General features: G+C 42.6%; 1 protein-coding gene and 1 long non-coding RNA gene across 2 annotated transcripts in view; one reads left to right on the top strand and one right to left on the bottom strand.

Moving 5' to 3' along the window:
• LAMC1 (laminin subunit gamma 1) overlaps window positions 1-24,514 on the top strand; it is a 125,446-nt gene that overhangs the window by 14,148 nt on the left and 86,784 nt on the right. The gene's annotated exons all lie outside the window — the stretch shown is intronic.
• On the bottom strand, window positions 17,666-20,418 carry LOC309344086. Its single transcript, XR_014157614.1, has 3 exons — window positions 19,778-20,418; window positions 19,219-19,342; window positions 17,666-18,626 (listed from the first exon to the last, which is right to left on the bottom strand). It is a non-coding gene; the product is annotated as an uncharacterized lncRNA (long non-coding RNA).

The following is a 24,514-nucleotide window of genomic DNA, read 5'->3' on the forward strand; positions in this document are numbered from 1 at the left end:
AGTCACCGCAGCTCAACATGGGAAGAGCATAGAAGAGCCTTGCTCCTCTGATTTGGAGCATTGTTCTCCCATTGAAGGCAACAGAACACCCAGTCGTACAAATCTGCTGGGGTCTGTCTACTGCCAGCGTGCCACCAAGGAGTCGACTGACTTTGTACATTCTAAGTAAGTTACGACAAGCATCTCCCGCAAACATGTGGTTCGCTGAAAGTAATAAAATTGTGGGATTGCTGTAGTGTGGTTTTTGTTCGGCCGAGTTTCAAAGACCTTGGTCTATTTGCTGCTGTAGCCCAGGTTCCATTTTCTGCATAATTCTACACTACAGATGGAAGAGAATAAATAGCAGCAGTAGTGGTAGTTTGGTCAATGCACTTCCCATATATTAACTCTCATATTATTGATGGTGCTGCTAATGCAGCACTTTGACTTCACCCCTGGAGGCGCACTCCATTGTCTCTCGAGTGTGGTAGCTGTAACTCTTGTTCAGCTGCTGCCTTGATTTGAGAGATTCACAAGGCCTTTCTGTCACAGCTCTCTAAAGTCTGTCTCTGGAGTCATGAGGACTAGAAACTGCACCCAGTACCTCTTTTCCTGCTTGTTCTCATCTGCACATAGTCTTACCTATGGCTAAGTACTGTTCAAAGTTGCAGGGAGGTCTGTTTGCTAAATCTATTGCGGGGGGGGGGGGGGAGGATCAGCAAGTGAAATAGTAAGTAGGTGGATGCTTTTCTCATACAGATGTTGGTGAATAGGCTGCTAGACTGCAGCATAAATCTTTGTTGTGGACCTTTTCTAATTAGGCTACGTAAACTTCAAAGCAGAGCCCCTGGTGAGTCTTAATTAAAAGGGAGGTTTGTAATATGAGTGTGCCATCATGTTCTCTTTGGCAGTTTTTTTAAACATCTCCTGCTGTTTAGGACATTCTTTACATGGTAGGGAAGCTGTGGTCTTGTTTCAGGCTGCAGGGAGACCCTATAGTACAGATACTACGTAGGGGTAGAGCCCAGAGATTTGTCCACCAGGGCCATGGCTTTCCTGGGACTTGGGCAGAGGCCTTTCCTAGCGCCTGATCTTTTTTACATGCTCTAACACTGAGCTGTGGTCCTTCACCTCTGGCCAAATTTCAGAAGCTGTGAGCCAGCTCTTTTAGCTGCAGAAGATGTCAAGTACAAGACAGGGTGAGGGCAGAGGTGGACAGGAGTGAAAGAAAGCTATAGGTCAGGAGTGAGGAAACCCCTGATTCATAGGCGAATCTTGGCTTGCCACACTTCCCATTTGGCCTGCAAGGCCCTTTGGGGAAAGCCATGTCTATGCTGCACTTGGCATTACACAGTTAAGGGCAGAAACAGCTTCCAAATCACCTGGCAACCACCAGCAGGTACCCAGCACTAAGCAGGATCTTTCCCCTCCCCCAGTTGGCTGATGCAAAGGGAGGGCTATCCTGTCCTGGTCCTTCAGCAACTGTCAGGCGATTGGCAGCACTGTCAAGGCAGATCCTGATAAGGATCTGGCCCATGGAGCCAAAAATCTCCCCCTTTCTGTGCGCTTTCTCTCCTCCCCATAGTTTTCCTGATGTGCATGGAAGCTCATTCCACAGTATTAAACATGATATTAATCTCTGGAAAGTCAGTTCAGTTTTTTTTATCTCTTTGGTATGTCGTGTAAATGGGTCTCTGCGCCTCTGCTTACTTTAGCTTGTCAGTGTTTGGAATGCATCATTTAAATTGGAGAGCAATTTATGACGTTGCTCTATTGCTGCAGCAACTCTCTCTCTCTCTCTCTCTCTCTCTCTCTCTCTCTCTCTCTCTCTTTCTCCCCCTGCTCCATCATTTGATTGGAGTAGCATTTTGACTTTGTAGTAACTTCAGTATAGTAGCAGAACTTCGGGTCCGTTCATTCACTTAAATGGACAATGGCCAAATTCCCACCCTTGTACCAGACATCTGCCCAAAGGTAACATGTGAGCTGAGGCTAATCCTGAATCAGGGGTTTTCCAGCTCACACTCTAAGAGCCACCATGAGTCAGTTCCACTGCTGTGCCTGGTGACAGACTTTGGGGATTTGCTCCTGCAAATCAATGGTTCCCGCAATTCAATGTTAATGTGAGTAAATGCCTGGTGTGAGCCTCATTTGTTTCTGTAAGGCCTGCCCACCCTGGCGTGTTCTTAGGCCTGATCCTGCCATATGCTAGCTCTGTGTACAGTCCCTGGTAGCAGCATCTCCAGGCAGGGCTGGGAGAGAGCCCAGTGGCCGCCCGTCAAGGTAGACCGTTCTGAGCTCGATGATCTGACTCTGGATAAGGCATACGTAGAAAGGGGATCCCCCAGGATCATTAGTCCCGCCCCCTGCAATGCAAGAATCTGGGCTGAAGCGTCCGTGACAGATGGCCGTGCAACCTCTGCTTCACAAGCTCCCGAGGGAGACAGTTCCACTGTCAAACCGCTCTTCCTCTCAGAAGGTTCTTCCTGATGCCTAGTCAGAAACACCTTTCTTGCAACCTGAAGCCATTGGTTCAGATACTCTCCTCCAGAGCAGGGGAAAACGTACTGTATTTTTCCGTCTGTAAGATGCCCCTATGTATAAGACTCCCCCTATTTTGGAGGACTCATGTTTAAGAAAATGGGGGGAGATGGCCCGGTGTGTAAGATGCCTCCTAATTTTTGACATTATTTTTTAGGGGGGAAAAACTAGTCTTATACATGGAAAAATACGGTACATACATAATTTTATTTGTATGCTGCCTTTTCACAGTTCAGACCATGCTCAAAGTAGCTTACAACATGAAAAAACATAACTACAACATACAAAAGTAGTTGTAAACTGTAAATAAAACAGTAAAAAATAAGCAACCAAGCTCAACAACTTCCACATAAATCAAAAGAAGATCTAAAGTGAAAATAGAAAAAACCCAGCAATCCCCACCTCAATGTTATTCCTGCAAAGTTGTATATAGTGGTACCTCAGGTTAAGTACTTAATCCGTTCTGGAGGTCCGTTCTTAACCTGAAACTGTTCTTAACCTGAAGCACCACTTTAGCTAATGGAGCCTCCTGCTGCTGTTGCGCCGCCGGAGCACGATTTCTGTTCTCATCCTGAAGCAAAGTTCTTAACCTGAAGCACTATTTCTGGGTTAGTGGAGTCTGTAACCTGAAGTGTATCTAACCCGAGGTACCACTGTATACGAAACTTGGGTCTCCAGATGCTGTTGGACTACAGTTCCCATCATCCTTATCCACTGGTCCTGCTAACTAGGGAGGATGGGAGTTGTAGTCTAAAATCACTGCTGTAAAGGGAGAGTTTTTATAGCTGGACAGAGGTCTCTGTGGCCTGCAGCAGTCTTTGCACACATTTATACAACTCTTTCCGTGGTGGGAAGTTGATTCTCTTTGGGTAAAAAGGGTCATTTGCGAATAGCTGATAACAGTACAGTGGTGCCTCGCAAGAAGAAATTAATCCGTTCCGCGAGTCTCTTCGTCTAGCGGTTTTTTCGTCTTGCGAAGCAAGCCCATTGACGGCTTAGCGGATTAGCGCTATTAGCGGCTTAGCAGCTATTAGCGGCTTATCGGCTTAGCGGATCAGCTGATAAGTGGCTTAGCGGCTTAGAAAAAAGGGGGGAGGGAGAAATAACCGCAGGAACTCGCAAAACATTTTCGTCTTGCGAAGCAAGCCCATAGGGAGATTCGTTTTGCGAATCGCCTCCAAAACGGAAAACCCTTTCGTCTAGCGGGTTTTCCGTCTTGCGAGGCGTTCGTCTTGCGGGGCACCACTGTATACCACAGTATCAGCCGTTATTGACTTCTGATCTCTGGTTTGATGTCTTCAGATTCCTAGCATACACCAAAGCAAATATAAATTGCTTTCTAATTAAGATACTAATGTAAGAAGAAAGGACTAATTAGAGCATCAGTAGCAGTTCTGAGATTTTAAATGTGAGCATCTAATTGATGTTGCTATTTTAATCTGACAATTATAGCTGTGGCTCCTGGGCAACTAATTTCACTCTGCAGAAAAATGTAGGCGTGACAACTATGGTCTGCAGCTAACATTTGTAGTTGCAGTAAGGTCTTTTCCAATTAAAGAAATCACAATCACTTAAAACTATTTGCTTTTAAAAATATTAATAATTAAGAGTATATATGTACTTGGGTTTACATAGGATAAGATACTTCGGAAGGAACAGAGTGTGCTCTTTGTTTTTTAGTTAATGCCTGATATGACATGTGCAGGAATTGGAACAAATGCTTCTTGTAAAGACAGATGCTGCTTCCCACACTTTTTGTGAAGCCTTAATGTATGGGAAAACAATTTTATTAAAAGATCTGCTGCCCACTCATTTGGTGGCGCTTTATAATATTTGGTTGCAACTTTATAATATTTGTTAGGAGAAGGAAGGTTTTTGTTCTTAAAACACACACACACAGGGACAAAGTCATGCCTGCTCAGGGCTGTTTTCTGCAGACAGGCCATTGGTTCACCCATGGGGCCCAGAGCTCTGGAATAGGTTTTCTTTTTCCTGCTGCCGCCTCCTCCGCCCACGGAGACTCTGCAGGCATGAGTTAACTGATTAAATTACATTACACGAATCACTGCTTCTCTGCTTTTTAAGCAGGCTGGTTATACATACATCTGGAGATAGGCCTGTTTTCTCACACCCTAAGTGGCCTTTCTCTCTCACATGCTCACTCTCTCCATTTCCTTGCTTGCATCCTCTTCCAGGAAGGAGGTCCTGGGATATTCTTTAGCTAAGACTCTGCACACATTACTGGATTAAAATGCAACTAGCTCCTTATTTTTCTCACTTCAGATAGAAGGTGGTTTGTGGGAAAAGACATCAAAGCACAGCATTTCATAGGAAACAACAGGATGGAGGATAGATATGGATTGTACGCAGCCTCCCAAACTGGTGGTGGGAATCCTAGAATTGTAGAGTTGGAAGGGACCCTGAGGATCATCTAGTCTAGCCCCCTGCGGGAATATGCAGCTGTCCCATATGGGGACTGAACCTGCAACCTTGGTATTATCAGCTCCATGCTCTAACCAGCTGAGCTGGATGGGGAGCGAGCAGGAGGTGTACATGGCCTTAGTGTGTCAATAGGCTAGAGGCTGGTTACAAGGTGATTAAAGAGCATGATATTTTTTTTAATTAAGGTAACACACCTAAAGTCCACTATGGTATCGGAAGTGGGCAGAGATAAAAGTAGATGTGCTGATGTTCCAAGCTAAGACAAATATGATTATTATTTTTAAAAAACAGCCCCCCAAATCCAAAAGCATCTTTATGAAATTGTGGCATATATGCAGCAGTGACAACCAAATGCTAATTCTGGTCTATGAATGTTTACCAGACCCAAAGCAAAATGTCTGATTTGTATAGAATAAAATTGGGTAATGGGGAAAATGTCCCTTTAGGCAGACAGAGATTGGAGCTTGTTTCCAGTATAGCTCCAGCACATTCTTCATATGTTTGTTTATTTGAACTAGTGTAGAGTTGCAAATCAGTCAGTACCCAGTTCAGTCTCACCTTTGCCATGAAGTCAGCAGTCTGCAATATGAATATCATTATGCTACTCTGCAGGGCTGTTGTAGATTTTACAGCAAATGAATTCATATGGAGTGTTTTGGACACTTAAACATGTTGTGTAATTGGGAGGAGTTGAGAGAGAAGCCTGTTCAAAAGTGCCAGAATATTGGACATTATTTGCTTGCAAGAAACACATGTGACTAGGCTCCATAGGAAAGTGTTAATAAATAAAAGATTAGGACAAGAATATATCTCTTCGGATCGAGTTAAGAAAAGAGGAGTGGTGATATATGCAAAGGAGAGCCTTTCACCAAAATTTTTATTTAAAGATGAGCAAGGAATTCTGGCAATTGAGATACAAAATCAAGGAGAAAAGTTTTTGATATTAGGAATTTATGCACCAAATGAGGGGAAATCGGAATTTTATAAGAAGCTGCATGAGATAATGCTGGACTATCTGGACTATGATAACATCATTATGATGGGAGATATGAATGGGGTGGTGTCAACCAACATGGACAAGTCTCAAAGCCAAAATGTGACAAAAGACGGCAGACTACCTAAAACTTTTTTTGAACTGACTGACAATATGAACTTGATTGACATTTGGAGGACAAACAACCCCCTGGGAAGAGAGGGAACATTCTTTTCTGAAGCCCAACTGACATGGACAAGAATCGACCAAATATGGATAACTAGAGGTCTGGCACCTAAGATGAGAAAGGTGGAAATCTGCCCAAAGACCTGCTCCGACCATAACGCTGTAAAGATGGACATGAGACTAATCCCAACCGGCTCCTTTAGATGGAAAATGAATGACAATCTGTTTAGAGATCAGGAGATTACCAAAAAGGCCCAAAAAGTTCTGAAGGACTATTTCGAGATAAATTTGAACACCACGGTGGAAAAAAGAACTATCTGGGACGCAAGTAAGGCGGTTATGAGGGGGTTTCTGATACAACAGAACGTTGTAAAGAAAAAAGCACAAAATGAGAAAAAAGACAAGATTTTGGAGAAAATCAAAGAATGTGAGAAGAAGTTAAGATCAAAACCGAAGTCAAAGGAGATTTTGAAAGAAATTAAATTTTACCAAGCACAATACTCCAAATTGATAAATCAGGAGGTGGAGTGGAAAGTTAAGTTAATGAAACAAAGATCATTCGACTCGGCGAATAAATGTGGAAAACTGCTAGCATGGCAGTTGAAAAAGAGACAAAAATTAAACACAATCACCAACCTAGAGACTGAAGGAAGAAATATTCAGAACCCTGTGGAGATAAGGAAGTGTTTCCAGAGATTCTTTAAACAACTATACACTCAAGGGCCGCAAAATGAGGCTGAGATAGAACAATTTTTGATAAAAAATGGACTACCAAGGTTGACGCAAGAAAATAGATCAATCCTGAACTGTAAAATAACACAACAAGAGATTGAAGTTGCCATTCAGAACATGCAACTGGGCAAGTCTCCAGGACCTGATGGGCTTACCTCCAAATATTATAAGAAACTGAAAGACTATTTGATATACCCACTAATGGAGGTTTGCAATGAGATTATGGAGGGAAAGAAAGCACCGGAAACGTGGAAAGAAGCCTTCATCACATTGATACCTAAATCAGAATTGGAAAAGACACAACTTAAGAATTACCGCCCCATTTCCCTTCTAAATGTGGATTACAAAATTTTTGCAGACATTTTAGCAAACAGATTTAAAAAGGTTTTAAGTGAAGTGATTCATAAAGACCAGGCAGGCTTTCTCCCAGGAAGACATTTGTCTGCTAATACAAGGAACATTATTGACATTTTGGAACTTCTGCAAACAAATATTAATACTAGAGCAGTGTTAATATTTATAGATGCGGAGAAGGCCTTTGACAATATTTCTTGGAAGTTTATGAAGAAAAACTTGGAAGGGATGGGAGTGGGACGGGGATTTGAAAATGGAATAGATGCAATATACTCAGAACAAAAGGCTAGACTGATAGTTAACAATGTGGTGACAGAAGAGTTTAAAATTGAAAAAGGAACACGACAAGGTTGCCCTATTTCCCCACTGTTATTCATTTCGGTCCTGGAGGTGCTCTTGAATATGATTAGAGGGGACCGGTTGGTGGAAGGAATTCAGGTCGGAGCGAAACAGTACAAACTTAAGGCTTTCGCAGATGACCTAGTTTTGACCCTACAGGAGCCAGAATCTAGTACGAAAAGGGCATTACAATTAATTCAAGATTTTGGTCGGGTGGCGGGTTTTAAATTAAACAAGCAAAAAACTAAGGTATTGGAGAAAAACTTGACAGCTTCAGAGTCAGAAAGGTTTCAGAAGGAGACAGAGTTAAACGTGGTTAAAAAAGTAAAATATCTAGGGGTGAACATAACAGCAAAAAATCTGAGTTTATTCAAGGATAATTATGAAAAGTGCTGGTCAGAAATTAAGAGAGACTTAGAAAGTTGGTCAAGACTGAAACTTTCCTTGTTGGGCCGAATCGCTGCTATAAAAATGAATGTATTGCCAAGGATGCTGTTTCTTTTTCAGACTTTACAGATTGTGGATAAAATGGAGTGTTTCGGGAGGTGGCAAAGAGATATCTCTAAATTTGTCTGGCAGGGCAAAAAGCCCAGAATTAAGTTTAAAATATTAACTGATGCTAAAGAAAGAGGGGGGTTTGCCCTGCCAGACTTAAGGTTGTATTATGAATCAGCAGCTTTTTGCTGGCTGAAAGACTGGCTGCTTCTTGAAAACACTGATGTGTTAGACTTGGAAGGATTTAACAATGCTTTTGGATGGCATGCATATTTGTGGTATGACAAGGTTAAGATTCATAAGAACTTCAAGAACCATATTGTAAGGAAAGCAGTGTTTAATGTCTGGACAAAATATAAAGACTTATTAGAAAATAAGACCCCAAGGTGGCTATCACCTATGGAAGCTAAAGCTGTGAAAAGACCCAATATGGAGGTCAAATGGCCGAAATACTGGGAAATACTAGAAAGAGATGGAGACAATTGGAGATTGCAGAGTTTGGAGAAATTAAAAGATAAAGTGCAAGACTGGTTACATTACGCTCAGATCAAAGAGGCTTTTAAATTGGATAAAAAGTTAGGATTCCAGGTGGAAAAATCGAAACTGGAAACAGAATTGTTAGAACCTAAGACTAAGGTACTTTCAAGAATGTATAACTTGTTGCTGAGGTGGAATACACAGGATGAAACGGTTAAATCAGCTATGATAAAGTGGGCACAGGACATTGGGTATAATATCATGTTTGAGGACTGGGAAAAGTTATGGACCACCGGTATGAAGTTTACAGCATGTAATGCCTTGAAAGAAAACATTATGAAAATGTTATATAGGTGGTACATGACCCCAGTCAAGCTTGCAAAAATATATCACCTGTCAGACAATAAGTGTTGGAAATGCAAGGAAACTGAAGGAACGTTCTTTCACCTCTGGTGGACTTGCCCCAAGGTTAAGGCCTTCTGGGAAATGATATATAATGAGCTGAAAAAGGTATTTAAGTATACCTTCCCTAAGAAACCAGAGGCCTTCCTTTTGGGCATTGTTGGCCAGAGGGTGTTAAAGAATGATCAAACATTTTTTATGTATGCAACAACAGCAGCAAGGATACTTGTCGCTAAATATTGGAAAACTCAAGATTTGCCCACGCTGGAAGAATGGCAGATGCAACTGATGGACTACATGGAGCTAGCAGAAATGACTGGCAGAATCCGAGACCTGGGAGAGGAAGCAGTGGAAGAGGATTGGAAGAAATTTAAGGACTACCTACAAAAACACTGTAAATTACACGAGTGTTAAGAAGGCTGTTCGCAAGGGAGCAGGCAACTGTTTCCTCATGGATCTCGTTCTCATTGGAATGGTGGACCTGTGTCCGCTGTAATGCTTCTTTCTGGGATAGCATACAAAAATAATTCCTCAGATTTAGAAAATAGATGGTGAGGAGTAAATCTAGACTGGATCACTTGGTGCCTCCATTGCTACTTTTATCTAATTTTGTGTGTGCACATAATTTTATGTACAGTATGTGTGCTTGTGTGTGTGCGCGTGAGCATTCCATCCTGCAAGTTCAGACACAGGTTTACCACATCAGTGAAGTCTGGGAGAAAAGCAGACTTCTACAACCAACTATCTTGGCAAATAGTATAGAGCTGTAACACTCAAGTACGTATGATGCTAACTGGTACTGTGTTTAAAATAGTGCGTGTAAACATTTTTTGTGTTTGTAGCCACAGTCGGGTGTTCAAAAGTTGTATGGCTAACAAACCGAGAATAAATTATGCAAGTGTGTGTGTGTGTGTGTGTGTGTGTGTGTGTGTGTGTAGATAGATATGTATATCTATATGTGATTTATACAGGTTGCAGAATTCTACATTATAGAATCATAGAAACTTAAGAGTTGGAAGGGAACCCTGGTCATCTAGTCCAACCCCCTGCAATGCCTGGATTGCCCGGGTGCAGAATACACAAATGGGCCCTTGAACAAGTTGTTGTCATCTTGTAAAACATGCCCCCTGTCCCTGGCTGATGAGAATATTCCGTTGGTGAAATATGCAAGACCACGAAAAGATTATTTCATATTAGTGGTGTGTTGAGAGTTGGATTGCAAGTTGCACAAATAATTATTTTCAAAGCCCATATCTGTCTGCTTTTTCAGCGGCTGACATCTGTGTTATTTCAAGAGATTACAAAATTCCAGGAAGTAGCAGAGTTTTTCCCGTTTTGCAAAATACAGATAGCATTGTTATAAGCAACATCTTAAATTTGTAATTTAAGAGTCCTCTCTCCCTGCCCCCCAAACATAGTAATTTGCCCCCGTTGCACAGTGATAGTTCCTTTCAGTTCCCTGAACTGCTGTGCCCCTTTCTCATCTCACTTTGCGAAAAGGAACACTGCTTCAGGCACATGTTGTGGTTCATTGATGGGTCAATTAAAAACAGATGAGCAGCCGGGAGGTTAGGGCTACCTGCATTGTGGTATTTAGCATTCAGTTTTGTGAAGGTCTGTATTCCTGTTTTAATCACCTGATAGTGAAATCTAAAAGCTGTCTGGTGGACCAGCTGTGCTGCAGCTGCAGGAATATTAGTTCATTGTATTCCAATTGTTTTTGGAAGCCTAATGTTTGTTTACAAGCCTTGCAGAACTATTTTGCAAGTTGTTGCTGGTCCTCTGGTGTAGATTTGAAATAGTTTGCAAGAGGACATTGACATGATGTACTTGTACAATCCACTTGGATTGAACTATTCCCTCTTTACTATATTCATCCATGAAAAGTCTTCCATTTTGAAAAATGCATTCTCTTAATGAAAGGACACAGTACCAGTCGAACTGGGAAATTGGAATGGTTTTGGTAACAGTCAAATCTAAAAATCAAAGTTGTACAGTGGTACCTCGGGTTACATACGCTTCAGGTTACATACACTTCAGGTTACAGACTCCGCTAACCCAGAAATATTACCTTGGGTTAAGAACTTTGCTTCAGGATGAGAACAGAAATCATGCTCCGGTGGCAGCTGGAGGCCCCATTAGCTAAAGTTCAGGTTAAGAACAGTTTCAGGTTAAGAACAGACCTCCAGAACGAATTAAGTTCTTAACCCGAGGTACCACTGTACTTAAGTATTTCTGGGTGACTGTACCTAGGAAGCGCATGTATATTTAGAAGAACAGGTATTCAGAAATACAAAAATTAGTGCATTAGTAGTCTTAGTGCATTCATGTAATAAGATCATTAAGTTCGCAGATGACACAACGGTGGTTGGTTTAATCACGGCTGGAGAGGGGGAGGTGGCCTATAGGAAGTTGAGCAGTTGGGGGAGTGGTGCAGGAAAAACAACTTACTCCTTAACTTAAAGAAAACAAAAGAGATCATTGTGGACTTTAGGAAATGTAAATTGAATATTCAGCCACTTATTATTGAGGGGAAGTGCGTGGAACAGGTCTCAGTGTTTCGATTTCTGGGAATGGAGGTGAGAGATGACCTAACCTGGGGAGAAAACAGCAAAGACCTGATGAAGAAAGCACAGCAGAGGTTATATTTTCTGAGAATCCTCCGGAAAAACAATCTCTCAAAGGACCTGCTGATGGCATTTTACCATTGCACTGTGGAGAGCGTGTTAACTTATGGTCTCTGTGTGTGGTTTGGGAGCTGCACGGCCAGGGAAAAAACAATGCTGTCCAGGGTTGTAAAGACTGCAGAGAGAATAATTGGTTGCACTCTTCCCACCTTAGATCAAATCTATGCTGCCAGGTGCCATAAGAAAGCGGCAGAGATAGCACAGGATAGTACGCACCCCGGAAATGATCTCTTTCAGCTTCTGTCTTCTGGAAGAAGGTCCAGGGTTGTAAAGGCCAGGACTAGCCGCCTGAGAAACAGTTTCTATGAAGATGCAATTCCGGTTCTAAACGCAGCATAAGGGGTCTCTATAGTATAGTGTATTTTATGGTATAGTGTGTTTTGTAGTATAGTATAGTGTATTTTAAAATGGGGTTTCAGAGTTTTTAGGGGGTTTTGAATGTATTATGTAGTTTTTCAGTTTCATTGTTCTGTATGGGACAATGACAATAAAGATATCGTATCGTATATTTTACTTAAAATCTAAGCAATGTAATGCGGGTGGCACTGTGGGTAAAACCTTAGTGCCTAGAACTTGCTGATCGTAAGGTCGGCGGTTCGAATCCCTGCAGCGGGGTGAGCTCCCGTCGTTCGGTCCCAGCTCCTGCCCACCTAGCAGTTCGAAAGCACTCTTAAGTGCAAGTAGATAAATAGGTACCGCTTTATAGCGGGAAGGTAAACGGCATTTCCGTGTGCTGCGCTGGCTCGCCAGTTGCAGCTTCGTCACGCTGGCCACGTGACCCGGAAGTGTCTTCGGATGGCGCCGGCTCCCGGTCTCTTGAGCGAGATGAGCGCGCAACCCCAGAGTCGGTCACGACTGGCCCGTACGGGCAGGGGTACCTTTACCTTTACCTTTAAGCAATGTAAGGGGAATGTATACTGTTGAATTTTTTAAAATAAAACGTGGTTAAAATAAAGCATGTTGGACTAATCTCTGTTTGAAGACAGAGGAAATGTTTCTGATTTAAAGTTTTCTGGAAAACCCATATCACTGGCTCCTGCTCAGAAACTGTTTGAGAGAGGCTGTTTGCTGCTGCCCACTGAGAGTTGCTTCTCAGATTTTCTCTTTCCCAGTAAGCAATATTCAGGGGATGCATGCAATCTGACTGCAGGCACAGAGCCAGCAAGATGCTGCAGTTTTGCCTTGCCTTGCCCTCTCCAGGCTTCTGAGCAAGCTGATACCTGACCGTTTTCATCATGTAAATCTGTTTAATTGTTCCGTATGGAAAAGAAAACATGAGGTAAGTAGGTTCGCCTTACTAGCTGTCAGCCCTGCCCCAGTTCTCAGGGCTGGGGTCCCCTTTTCTATATCCTCCTTACTCTACTGCCGAGCATAGACCCATCCACACCTGCCCTTCTGTGGACTGTCTCTGCCATCTGAGTATTAGGGTTGTGTTCACACTCCACAGGGGTCATTCCATATCAAGTGAGCCAACTTTTTTACTTCATGCCGTCCAATTTTCTTAATATTTCTTAATACTTGTTGAATGACCAAAACTAAGCTTAAATCTAAAATTTAAATTTTTTATCTCATTCCGTTTGTGAGTTATGACGTGAGTTTGAAATGTCAAAAAATTGACAATTTTGGTCTTGCCGAACTACACAAAAACCTTAAAAGCTCAGTCCAGAATTGAGATACGTCCAAGCTAAAAACACCAATCTCTTCATAACTTCATGGACTGACTTTAAATCTAAAATGTAAGTTACAAAATTGAAAATTTTAAAAAGTGATAAAAATGATTTAAAAATTCCAAAATGTTACTGATTATTGAATATTTCTAAGAGCTACCTGCAAAATTTCATCTTGGGATCTCAATGGGATCACATTAAAAGAAAAGTATTTTGTACATACATGTCTGCCTTACTGGGTTCTGTTTAGGATGAATGGGTTTTCTTAGAGTAAAATATAACAGAATAAACAAGACTTCAAACTATAATGTCAGTTACTTCATGCATTTCTTTAGAAAGTTATTCAGTTAAAAGGTATCTGAAAAGCTAGTCAGGCTTTTCTTTTAAAAATGTCTTCCAAAGCCGAATGATGGCTTGAAAGAGTTATTGCTTGTTCTGTGTGTGTGACCAGGGTGGAACGTGCACTCAGGCAAAGTTCCAATCCCATCTTAACTTCTAAAATTCAAATTAAAGGGAGGTTCTTCCAAGGGTCATGCTTAGTGTATGTGGGTGATCTGCTTTCATCACCAAGCTTTGAAAAACTAGGCTCCAACTTTTCTTAATGGATTTGGATGTTTTCTCCTGCTGTAGTGATGAGTGAGATATGTACCAGCAGAAAACTGGCTTGTGTAGCATCTTTTGCATCAGAGTTAAACAGGTTGTGGTGGACGTGATTGGAAACAGAAGGATTCTGAAGCCTTGATGGTTAACACAGTGGATTAACACAGAGATCTTATTGTAATGGTGCCTGCTTAGCTATTTTCTTATAGCTTTGTGCTAAAAACAGGCAAAGAAGAAGTCTTGAGGGATTTGCTACCCATGCAGGCTGCATAGTTAAAATCTATCTGACCTCCTTCCTAGGGCAGAAAGCCCAAACTGTCACGAGATATCTGTTCACATACCACGAGGTGAGCCCAAGGTATCCTCTCTTAGAGGACACTCACAATCTCTGCATGAATCCCTGCTCTGTCTTTAACTTTTTTCCATTCAAGCTGTCGGACAGGGATAGCGAACCTGTGGCACTCCGGCTGTTGTTGGACTACAAATCCTATAATCCCTCTCTATTGGGAAGACCTCCTATTCCTTCTGTAGGAAGTAATTTTGACCCCCCCCCCCACTGATTGTGAGTTTGATCTCGAGACACAAGAGAGTTATTCCCACGTGGAGGAGATTGTCATTTCCTATCCTGAGTCGCAGGTGTATCTCCATATTGTTATGAAAAAATTGCAAGCAGTGTAGCCAGAGGAATATGGCCAGCAATGCTATATACCTTTTTCTCCGCATAAAACTTCATGAAGTGGGTTCCAACCCACAAAGGCTTATGCGCTAACACATTTGTTATTCTTTAAGGTGCCACTAGACTCTTTGTTCTTTTTGCAGCAGACTAAACATTTCCTCTGGAAATTTTGCTCACACGTGCTCCATGTGGGACTTCAAATGAAACCATGGACTGACTTAGAGGGAGGGCCACTTCAACAAGAGGCAGCTACAAGCAGAAACAAAAGCCAAAGTTTCAATTAGTCTCTTACACTGAGCCAGTTGTGCCACACACCTAATTTGGTATCTGAACTGCCAAAAGTCAAATTAGCATGTGGTAGAGTTGCCACAAAGCTAGCTTGGCGTGAGCTAAAGTGACTGGGAATTGATACAGACTTTAGAGTTGGAGGGCCCTGAGCCAATTCTGTCAACTTGTAGGTAGAAGAGGAAAGGAGAAAGTGGTGTCTTTGAAAACAGAGCTTGCTGGAAGACCACTTTGGGGAGTTGGGATTTATGCACTGGCTTACTCAGGGGCAAAATCAGGCTTTATTTGACCCAGGTCAAAGACCCAGTTTGGCATCCCTCATGCGCATTTGCATGCACACAGATTGGGAACCTAATTGGTGCCCCTCCGGAGGCTTCACCTGGAACAAAGGTCTGGGTACACCCCCCCCCCCAGCTCTGGCTCTGGCTTACCATCCTCACTTGCCTACTCATCTAGTCAAACTACATCAGCCTATAAGGACTGCAAACTTCATTCATGGAGAAAACACACAAACAAATTCTTCCTTTTGAGTGGGATTTTTTTGTTTTTAATTACCAACTTAAAACTTTTGATGGGAACATTATCAACTTTGGGTATGAGATCATGTTTGCTCTTAGTTTCTGAAGCGCACTCTTTGGCTATATGATTTCTCTCCTCTGTTAACTTTTATGAGCAGTCCCGTGGAAGTTGTGAATAATCTATGGGCTGCCCTTGAGGCATGGAATAGCAGATAGAGAACACCTGAGGCAGCCTCTGCCAGATCTAACCTTCCCAATGCACCCCACTGTGCTCTGCATAATAATGGGAAATTAAGAAGAAACGCCCTGAGCTATGCATTTTTTTCTGCAGAGCAGGAATTCCAGCCCAAGTTCTGTTCATGAAAGGAATCTAGTGCTTCAGTGAACATTTCTGCCTGTCTGCTGGTATTCATTACGTGACTCAACGCTGCTACTCGTGTGCGGGTGGCAGGTACAATATGTACCTTTATGTTACTTTGCTTTGGGAGGGGTTTCTTGAGGACGGGAGGGGAATGCATAACATAAATTGAGATGAATGGTGAAGTCCCCCCCCCCCCCCGTCATATGGTCATGTGTCTTATTTCCTTGCACAAAGGACAGGCAGTAAAGTTGGAGGAATACTGTTTGTTGGGCAAGGGGCCATAATCCTGGCTGTTCCTTCATTTAATGGCTGCAGTTTGGATGCAAGGAAGCTCTTTATCAAATTTATTTAGCTAGGATTCTAATTCTCCTGTCCTCCCCCCTCCCCCTAAAACCTGGGTGACGTTTAAGTAAAGTTTTCTTTCATATGAAACATTGGAGTTACTAGGGCAACCAAGCTGCTCAGTTACGTGCATGCTGTGTCTTCCTGCTTGGATTTTTAATGTTTCCTGAGCGGTGTGTGTGTGTGTGTGTGTACGTAGACACACACACACACACACACGAGATTGGGAGAAACTATAAAAACAAAACAGCAACCCAGTAATAGTAGTAGTAATAGTAATAGAGAGAGTTCTGACAAGTCCAGAGTTCGTTCTTTGGCAACACTCCAAACTAGAATTTGTTACAACTAAACAGAAGGCTTTAAGATATGATTGCCTAGGGTTTGCCGATCAGAAGGTCAGCGGTTTGAATCCCCATGACGGGGTGAGTTCCCATTGCTTGTTCCCTGCTCCTGCCAACCTAGCAGTTCGAAAGCATGTCAAAGTGCAAGTAGATAAATAGGTACCGCTCTGGCGTGAAGGCAAACAGCGTTTCTGTGCGCTGCTCTGGTTCGCCAGAAGCGGCTTAGTCATGCTGGCCACGTGACCCGGAAGCTGTACACCGGCTCCCTCGGCCAATAAAGCAAGATGAACGCCGCAACCCCAGAGTCGGCCACGACTGGACCTAATGGTCAGGGGTTCCTTTACCTTTACCTTTTACTTGACTTGCTAGTAAAGGATGTGACTAATTTTCCATAGACACTCATTTTCATGTCTTTTACTTTTAGTCTTTGCTGTAGTTTAGGTCTTTGTCAATCTAGTGTAAGAACTGATTCTGTATTTGATACTTGATGGAGAACTGGATCTCTCTGAAAACGAGTGTTTAAAAAAGTGTTATAACCCCTTTGGTTGGTTGTGGGGGACACACAAACCACATTTACAGAAAACCTTGGCAGTTTAAAGAGGAGAAAAATGGGATACTCTAAGCTGAAAGCGTGTGTGTGTGTGCGTGAAATTGGACCAGAGCAACTGATCTGAGGCAGGGGGAGCTTAGTAATGCCCCCTTCCTGCCCTAAAATCCTCTCCCCACAAATGTGTATTTGTAAATTTGGAAGAGGGGAGTTTAGATTAGAAACAAGAAAGGAAAAGGTACTCCTACTGATGACTTGCTCTAATTTGGGTCTCCCACAGATGCTTATAAAGAAGAATAAGTTTGTTAGGGGAAATTTGAACATGGACCTCCTCCTCTTGCCAGCCCATGATTTTCTTCGGTGTGGGGAGGGGGGATTTCCAAAATCTGCCAAATGGCAGAAATGGGGCATAGTGGTTAAAATGTTGGGGTTGAGAATGCCCTGGTGGGTTGGCAGGTATGGTGAGTGACTTTGTGGACTGTACCCTCCTGGGGTAACGCGCTAACCAAGGCAAACTTTTCTGCTATTGCTGATTTCACTGAGGAACCTTTTAGGAGCCTTGGCGTTTCCGAGAACACACGTTTAAAACCACCACTCTAAATAATAACCTCTTCGATGTGGGGCAGTGTAACAAAATGAAGGGGGGGTCAGGGGAACTTTGTTGGCATCAACATTAATAAAAGAAGTCCAATACATTTTTCTCCCCATATGGGATCCCAGTTGTCTTGCTTGCCAAGACCTGCCTTCCAAATCAAGCTCTCACTCTAGGACTGAATGAAATAATTTACCTCAGGAACCAACACCCTATAGCAGACTTGAAAAAAGACACATCTATTTTTTAAAAAATAATTTATATTCAAGATTTTCTTGGTTTGCAAAAGTACATGCTTTGCCTCTATTTTTTTTTCTTTCCAGGCAGGTTGTAGAGTCCTTTTTACATTGGAAGTGAGACGATAATGTTGTATACAGAATAAAGTTGGAGAGAGGAGGGAGGGGGGTGGGGGTAATAATTGGTGTGTATGTGGCATTTTTACATCAGCTTCACTTGGTAGGTTCTCTTTCTGTTCATTTATTGTATTTCCTTGGTAGTGAGAGAGATTGGAGGAGGCCCAGGACATGGTTCATTGTCTTTAGTTGGTTACAGTGAGATTGCTGGGGGGGGGGGGATTGTTGGGTCAGGTTAACCATATTGATTTGTATGCTGTTGGTGGGTTCTTGTTGTCTTGCTGGGCTGTGTATGTGATAAAGGGGAGCCATACCGGGATAAAAGCGTCCACTTCTATTTGTTAGACACATCCATTTGAAGAGCATTAGAGAAGTTGTTTCTCAACTCACAAATACACAGTTTCATTATTCTGCCTGTGCTGCTGTCCACTTTAGGCCAGCAGCTAAACTGAAAAATTGCGAAACGGTTTGTTGGGTTACAAGCATCTGGAAACAGTTACTTAAGTCGCTTGTTGGGCCTGCAGAATTTATGGGTTGCCAGGATTTGAATGGAAGTCTTGAGGGGAAGGGGAAGGGGAAGTATGTTGTCAGGAACGCCAGAGAACCTGGTGCAAGGAGCCTGGGAGCCGAGATCCAGAAATGATGTTTCTGTGGGCCTTAAAGCCCTCCTCAGACGCACAAGAGTGTGGAGTGAATCAGTCTTAAGCTGGAAATACATCAGGTGTCCTCAGACTATTCTGTGCATAGAAAAGTTTAGCTATGATTCATTTTACTCTATTTTAAGCAACATGAGTATGAATTGTTTTTTAAATCTATCATCCTGCTCCCCATCTAGTTGAAGTGAAGATGCACTTTTAACTTGTTCCTTGACAGCATCCATATACAAATGACAGGGCCAGCGAGGGAGAAGAACAGATCCCTAAACAAGACCCCAGAAGGCTTGAGCTTAAAGAGCAGCAGGCAGGTGTCCAGGCTTCTAAAATATACATTTGGCCGATCCAATCCAAAGGTTTCACGTTTCCTGCCTACAACAACAACGATTCACACACAGATGCTCATCAGTTTATGAGAATATTGAGGTGGCCTTCAAAAATGGAACTCCTGATTTCTCCATAGAAAGCTGTTGCTTTCCAGGGGTTCACACGTGGTTGGAAGTTGAGAGGTGATGAGAAATCAAGTGGTGGACATGCACACATGTGTAAATAAGCACTCCTAAAGTGAAATGGACCTGGACCTGGTCACTACTTGGATGGTAGACAGCCAGGGGACGTCATGTTCTCCTGGAAAAAAGCCAAAATCCAAATGAAACGAAGCACACTAAAATTATACCTCTTTGGATTTGAAGGTTTAGACATCATCATCATCATCATCATCATCATGTGTCAATAGCTTGTATTTCAAGTTGATGGCTTTGGTTGTGGCAGAAAATAGCCTCTTGCATCTGCTGATAGATCTGAAAAATAATTATGGGCTTTACCACTACAGATTGGAGGCAAACAATACAAAATTTGAACCCTAACCCTAAAACAAACTCCTTTATGCAGTAAATTAGCACACCAGAGAGAGTTGCACAGTATAAATCATGCATTTAAATTGGTGAAATTCCCCTAGATACCCTTCCAGGCTTGCTTGGTGCTGCCCAGCCACACAAATTAGAAACAGCCCCTGCATGTAATCATTCCTCCCCAATGTGTCAAGGAAACCTGAAACTTGAACATATCATTATCTTCAATGAAGTACATGGTTCTATAATAAGGCATTGAACTGTCTGTGCTCCGTTAAAGTAATGCTGTAGAGCAGAGGAGCTGAGGATGCCTAACTCACGTCTGAGTAGGATTAGTAGATGGGTCCATTGATGCAGCACAAATTGAGAGCAATTCACCCTCACCTTTGTATAGCTGTTTATGGCTGATTATACTTGCAGAACTGTTTCCTCTGTAGCACTAGCAAGCAGGGTTGTGTCAGTTCTTTTGAACTTGAGTATCCTGTAAACAGAGGGGTAGATGGGGTTACCTCTAGAAGGGCATTTCCTTTGGGAGTGCACTTCCTTTGTAACCTAATGACTGTTCAAATACAGCATTCCGCATGCATTTCCTTGCTCTCTGCTACTGGGCTTCCAGTTATGGGTTGCATGCTTGGCAGTGTGAGGCTGCTGCTGAATCTACATCTGAAGCAGCAGCTTGGAATACCTTGGTGTGGCATTACAGGAGCTACGTCATTAACTTTGTAAATACAGTATTAGAAACATACCGTAGTCCGTCTAAAAACTGCTTGCTAATTTTGTCCTGCTTTGCCACACCACAATGTCTGTTTTCAGCAAGCTGTTCAGTGGCAACGGCTCTCACACACATTTATAATGAGAGATTAATTATCTGTATCGTGTAGATGATGTAAAAATAGATGTATTAAGTTTTAGTCTCTTGGTTGTGGGGTTGTTGTGTAGGATCTGTGAAACAAATGATAGTGTTTTATTTGTCCTGATCTCCATTACTTTTCATATTTTCTTGTCCCTTTGACTTGATCTTACTTGGCAATTAAGTGAAATATTATTACAGGTCTTAAAACCCACTTTCCAGTTGAAAAGAGCAGTGCACACGAAGTGATTCAATGCTCCCTCATCAGTACATATTGCACATGTTGCCAGTTAGATACATTTCTTGAATTTGAACTAATTGCACAGAATGTTCTAGCTACAGAATAATTTGTGATTATGGAATTTGAGTGTGTATTTAAGCAAAGAATTAAAGACCCTTGGCAGTGTTGGGGTTTGACTGGATTTCCCTGCCCTGTCCCCCCTGCCCCACTCCACACACCTTACTCAGATATTGGTGCAGTAAGTAAAATATTTAAAGTACTGATCTGAATAGCAGCTGAGAGAATCAACTTCAAAGTTATCTACAGTTCAGCCCCTCTCGAAAACCTTTGCAAAGTATAGTGCCAGATCACACAAAGGCTCCTTCTCCTTACAGAAAATTAACGCCCTGGCTGGCAGCCTAACTCGTGGGCAATGTTGACCTGGGCTATTATGAGCACAGTCAGAAAAAGATGGTGGTTCCATACAGCATGAAAATGAATACAAACTGAAACTTCTGCTGGCCAGGATTCTCTTTTGATGCAGAAGAGCTTATTTCTCTCACTGACATACCTGTGGTGAAAAGCCAATATGCTTGCACTGGAAGGTATAGTGGAAAACCACAAAAGCTCTTATAGCTTCAAAGGGTATTTGATAAGCTTTACTCACAGACAGATAGGTGGCCAGTTTGTTGATATTCCAATATTTTTGGCTATGCTAGTGTGTGAAAGTACAAGACTATGAAATACCGCTGCTTAGCTTCTTCTGTCATTTTTTTTGAATCTTGAATTTATTGTTACCCTCCCCTGTTAACCATCTCTTATTATGGTTTTCCCTAAGTAGTGACTGTACCTTCTCCAGGTATCAGCATCCCATCCAAAGTACCGTAAGTGTAGCATTTGGTAATAAATACCAAGAAGGTTATTCAGGTGTGGGAAATAGGTCTTTAATAAGATGTTACTCATCCAACTTTAAAAGAGCAGGCTGGGAATATTTCTGCTGATGCTTCTAAGGCAGGTTTCCTAAACTTGGGTTTCCAGCTGTTGTTGAACTACAACTCCCATCATCTGGAGCTAGCAGGACCAGTGGTCAGGGAAGCTGGGAACTGTAGTCCAAAAGCAGACTCAAGTTTCAGAAACCCTGTTCTGAGGAATGCAGAATGGTGTTCATTCAAATTGTTCACTTAACAGGTAGAACCTGACGAAGTCGATCATTCCGTTTTAGAGCTTCAGGAGAGCTCAGAACATAATTGCTTGTTCCCATACAGCAATTATAACTATATACAATTAAACAAAAAACAGGAGGCTTAATTGCATTTGTGAGGCCTACTTTACAGGTACACCATCTGCATTCAAAGGCAGATGTCTGCTAAAACCCATGTTTTTTGTTAAAAAATGTAGGTTTGCTTGTGTTAGACTGGTAACCTTCATTATGTGGTGCGTAAGCTGTGTTATACTGTCTGCTGAACACTGCCTTGTGGTTTTGTGGGCTGCATAATAAGTGTTGGTGGTTTTGGAAGAAAGCAGATGGAGCAAGGGAGAGGCCACAACTTAACTGAAAAGTATATGAACCTAGAAAGTTGCTTTATAGGGAGTCAGACCACTGGCTCATCTATCTCAGTATTGCCAACACTGATCCTCAGCAGTATGTCAGGATTTCAGGCAGGGAACATTTCCCGCTCTACTTGGAAATGCTAAGGTTTGAATTTGGGACCTTCCTCACACAAAGCAGATGCCCATCACTGAGCTGCTATCTTTCCACAAACGTAAAAAGTTCAAGGTACATCTCCAGGTAAAAGTATTGATAACAGGAGTTGGGAAAGTCTTTTGCCTGAGATTCTGGAAACCCAATGTTGCTCATATTTCTAGGGAATCCTTACAGTATTCTCCTTGGGAAATGGGGGTTGCTGTAGCACAGCTGCCTGACACAGTGCTGGAGGCAGTGCTGGAGGACTGAGATAATGTGAGAAGCATGATGGGAACTGCCACTGTCCTTCTTAGGAACAGGGACAGCACTGTTGGGACGTTCCCGCTGTGCTGCAAGGAGGGTGCAGAACTGCATCAGTTCCACACTCCCAGGGGAGCCTTAGAAAGCTCAGTGACTGAATACTCTGTTCTCTGGTTATGGATAGCTGCAAGGAGAAGCAGCTCTCATTTGTCTTTTTAAAAAGTAAACATCATGTCGGGCTGCCAAGGTACAAGGAGAAATTGAGTCAGCTGTAGTGACATTGCTCATTCCTGAGGGCAGAATCAATCTTAACATTTGGACTGGTTCTCAGAAGATTGCTGGCATGTAAGCTAAACATCTACTCGTGCCTTTTTTTAAAGACTGGGCTCGGAGCACAACCCATGTCTGCTTTTATCTGTGGTCACCCACAGCTTTTCCACTTGCTAAATGCATGAAGAATGGACACCCAGCTAGAGATGTGCTTTCACATCTTTTATATTTTGCATTACTATTTTATTAAATTGCTGGTTTCATTTCTCCAGTCTTTCTTGTTATATTTTGTGCTCAAGGTTAATAGCAAAGCCCATAGCTGCTGCTTTCAGTAATGCAACTTGTGCATCAGTTGGATTGTATTCACCAAATGAAACTCCTTGGCTTGTTTCAGACATGCATGCACAAAAGTACCTTTAGAGCAGAACAGAAGAGCCTGCTAATCAGGCCAGCGGCCTCACAGTGGCCAGCCAGGTGCCTGTGGGAAGCCTGCACTCTCTGCCCACCTGCAATTCTCAGCAGTTGGTATTCAGTGGTACACTGCCTCTGACCGTGGAAGTGGTGCTTGAACTGTAATAGGCGAGGATTGGAAATGGGTTGTCCCAGAGTTCAGTCTAGTTTGAAATCTAGTTGTAGTAATCCGAAGGAGAATTTTCTTGAAACACAGTTTCACCTTACAGTCATACCTCGGGTTAAATATGCTTCAGGTTAAGCGCTTTCGGGTTGCACTCCGCGGCGACCCGGAAGTAATGGAACGCGTTACTTCCAGGTTTTGCCACTCGCGCATGTGCAGACGGTCAAAATGACACCACACGCATGCACTGAAGCGGCGAATCGCAACCCGCAGGCGCAGGTTACGTTCGCTTCAGGATGCGAATGGGGATCCCCCTACTCGTATCCGGAGGTACCACTGTATAGCCTACCACCATATAGGCAGAGGCATGCGATCATATTGTTGTTAGAAATGCTAATCTAGTTGTGCTGGTTTTCATCATTTTTTCCTGCTGTGTTGTGTAATATAGTATACACAGTGTTTCTCAAACTTGGGTCTCCAGCTGTTTTTGGATTACAATGGGTGTTATAGTCCAAAAACTGCTGGAGACCCAGGTTTTAGAAACACTGGTAGGGATTACAACGATCTACCTGATGTGGCTAATTACTTGGGGAATTTGTGTAAAATGCACTGTGCAGATGCTAAGTATTTCTTAGGTTTGCTAGGTATAAATATGATGAAAACATGTTTTTCTTTCCCTACAACTGGCTTGCTGCATTTGAAATCACAATTAAAATTTCCATGCCAAGAAGCAGTGTCCTTTTCCCTCTCCTCACCCCCACCCCTGGAAGTAGGGGCTTAGCTTTAGAGTTTTTGAGTTCATGGGCAAGGATAAGGAGTGTTTTGTAAGATGCGCATGTGACTGTTTGAGGCGGGGAGGACAATGATATGTACTTTCCATGCTGTTCTGTAGCCCACTGCCCACTGGGATTTCTACAATGAGAGAGCATTTCCTAGCTGCAGCTGTGGTATTCTAAAAACGGGAAAATAAACCACACCAAAATGAGAGAGAGAGAGAGAGAGAGAGAGAGAGAGAGAGAGAGAGAGAGAGAAGTAAAATAACAGGACAGCCTGTGCTTTATCAAATATTCAGACGGTAGGCCAACAAGCAGATGTAGTGGATCTGCCGCTAAGAGTGTAAACTTGGCCGTCCTTCAGGGGAACAGTCCCACCCATGGTTAGTGCACCTGCGGAGATTGAGGCTAAAACTCTTTTAGTGACCTTAAATTGAGGATTTATATAGATACTGCTGCTTTTTCTTTTCTCCTGACCATATGGAAGGT

The sequence above is a fragment of the Podarcis erhardii genome, assembly GCF_964252035.2.
Source record: "Podarcis erhardii genome assembly, chromosome: 6".
NCBI classification, from domain to species: domain Eukaryota; kingdom Metazoa; phylum Chordata; class Lepidosauria; order Squamata; family Lacertidae; genus Podarcis; species Podarcis erhardii.